Source organism: Penaeus vannamei, chromosome 10 (genome assembly GCF_042767895.1).
Source record: "Penaeus vannamei isolate JL-2024 chromosome 10, ASM4276789v1, whole genome shotgun sequence".
In the NCBI taxonomy this organism is placed as follows: Eukaryota; Metazoa; Arthropoda; class Malacostraca; order Decapoda; family Penaeidae; genus Penaeus; species Penaeus vannamei.
In genome coordinates this window covers 33644739-33647660 of record NC_091558.1, presented here as the reverse complement: position 1 = coordinate 33647660, position 2922 = coordinate 33644739, and the positions used below count along the sequence as shown (strand labels likewise).

The window sequence follows — 2922 nt, the reverse complement described above, 5'->3', positions numbered from 1 at the left end:
CTGTTAGTGATGCAATATACTCCAACCAATAGTAAAAAAGGCATAATACAATACAAATGCAAGCTATGACTACTACATACATTCCAGAATAGTCCTATTTTCAGTAAAACAATAATCACCTCAGACCTTCTGAGTGAATATGTGTCTTCGGAACTGGGTCATCTTCTGAGGTAGGAGCAGCTCAGCAAGTAGCCAGCAGATCACCAATATGCCTTCTAAGAAGATGCCTGTCCATTATCATATATCTTACAGTCTGATTAATAGAACAAGAATATCTAAAGAAAATAAGGATGTATTCCTTTTGAGTCTAATGGTTACTACAGAGTGCTTTCACTCTCAAGGGTTCAAGATTGCAAGCAGGAAGAAATACTCATACCAGTATCATGAAAACGCTTAACCTAGTGCGTATGTGAAACCTGCACATTACTGGGTGATGAAAACCGAGGCTACTGTTTTCTAATATCCATTTTCATTTTAGGATATGGTTATATGAATGCTAATAATGATATATATAAATGTAAATGACTGATGTTCATAAAATGAGTACATGACAGCTACACTACAGGAAATGGGTACAGACAGTGGTAGTATGTAAATAAATACAATATTGCTTTAATAATAAAATAATAATAAAATAAATCATTTTAAAAATAACTCAATTTTGACTACTTACCAGACAGAATCAATTAAGGTGGCTCATTTAAAAAAATCTTGTCTACTTAAGAAATCATCATTTATTAATGATATATTACATGATTTTTGAAGTACTTTGATGTAACAAAAGAGAAGACGATGACACAAGATATGTAAAGAGCTGCCATGATCCCACCCATATACAATTTTAAACACAAACACTGGAGGTGGCTCTATATTTCTCTTTCTCTCTCTCTCTCTCTCACTTCTTTCTCTCTATTTACCTCTCTCTCTCTCTGCTGATCCCTCTGCAATGACCATGAGCAGAAGGCAACATGCAACATACTTCTGAATACTTGGGAGGATCATGGCATCAGTGTTGAACGTAAAGTGACATAAAATCAACACAGCAAAACCTCACTCGTAGATGCAGTGAGGTGAACAGTAAGATTAGTAGTAGTATTGGTAGGCCTTCCCCTGAGCAGCCTGTTGTGGGTGATTCAGGGCGAAGAGCTCTCACCAACGACACTTTGGTTGGGCTCGTTATTCTACATCTGAACAATCTACTTACATAGCTACACTTGGAGATGATTTGATACATAAAATATACCTGGCCAGTCCATATTTGATCTTTTGGATTCCACATGATTCTTCTACAAGAGCATCTAGATCACACCATGAGAGGAATGATGATGATCAAGACTCCTTTTAACTTGTACTGAGTGAGCAAGCTTCCACAAAAATAACCATATATAAAAAGGTTTATACTAAAAATACAGTTAGTTTTAATCATGTTATCATAAATGTTAACTAATTTATTGCCCATTTTGTCCTAGAATTAATCAGAAAATGGCACAAAACACTGACAAGATTATAAGACTGGTGCTGCCTTGCTGGGAAAATAAGTAAGTCTTACTAAGGATCACACAAATGTATTACCCAGCCCTATACATTATCATGGAAATGATATCATCTAAAATATGAAAAAATAAAATTCAGTCAATATTGTGTGAATCACATAAAGAGATACATAGGCCTTCATTTTAAAATAGCCAAAATTGCAGCAAATATCATAATACTGCCATAAAGAACACTGAGTTTTATGGAAAGTTGAGAGGTAGGAGGTTTGGAAGGAGTTCTGAACAAAGGTCAACGCAAACCAATGAATCATCATAAAGTGTTGGGAGAGGGGAAAGAGGGTGGTGCAAGGAGTAGGCATGTGTGTAGGGAATTTCAGATTTTCTGCTTAATTTTAGATTTAGTGATTAACAACATACTTTACAAATAAACAAGTTCTACAATAAAAAATATTGATTTTTTTTTTTTCCCCCTTTGCATATCTGACTCTGTGAGGCGCATTATTACAGGGTACATGAAAGTTTGTCTAAAATTAAGTTAGTAATCATTTGGAAAATGTTTAAGTCACATCAGCTGAAACAGTGAGTTCAGTCTCATCTCAAAAAGCTGCTTTGTGAGAGGATATGGGAGCGATGAGTTTCATGATGCAAGTCACAATAAATGACCCCATGTCAAAAATGGTTAAAAGTATATATATATAAAAAAAAAAAAAAAAAAAAAAAAAAATTCAGAATAATAAAAAGAATGAAAAAATATATCAAATAAAACCTAGGCTAGAGGTACAGGGGTATGTTTTAGAACTCCACTACCAAACTGGGAGAAGCACCAGCTAGTGGTAGTAGCACACACGGGTCAATGCAGCACATGACAATACATGAATGGAATGGTCGTCCAGATCCAGGGCCAGCACTCGAGGGAAAGCACGAGGGCTATGTGGTGAGAAGCAGCAAGTAGAGGGAGGCTTAGGATCAGAGAGGAGGTCACTACAGCCACACAGCACCAGAACACAGGAGGAAATTAAAAACTAATGTAACATCATGATTTGAATGCAGGCTAGATGATCTGGTAAACATGAAGCTTTACATATAACAATGAGGTGAGTATATCTGGCATTACACTGAACATTACGTTGAGAATGGGACACTACTTACACAAGTTTCACAGAAACAATCAATCATACTCAACATCAATGTAAAGTGCACTGTACAGACCATATCAGTTCCTTATGACAACACAGCTCATACACAAGTTAACTGGCCAACTCAAGTCTCCTTGATAACAGGAAGTACACTTCATAATTCTCAGTACAAACCTGGCCAGTTACCAAACATAACATTAATACAAACCAACACTGTTTGCCAAAGGTCTCAATTGATAATGAGTAGGCTTTTTACACATATTAATTACAAAGACAAGTTTGGCATGTAAAGT

General features: G+C 35.8%; 1 protein-coding gene across 1 annotated transcript in view; it reads right to left on the bottom strand.

Moving 5' to 3' along the window:
• Positions 1-714: 714 nt before the first annotated feature.
• Positions 715-2922, bottom strand: part of Liprin-alpha (PTPRF interacting protein alpha) — a gene marked incomplete in the record, with an annotated part of 310208 nt that continues 308000 nt past the window's right edge. The window contains 1 exon segment of the mRNA XM_070126522.1: positions 715-2922. This exon segment is cut by the window's right edge and continues 1695 nt beyond it.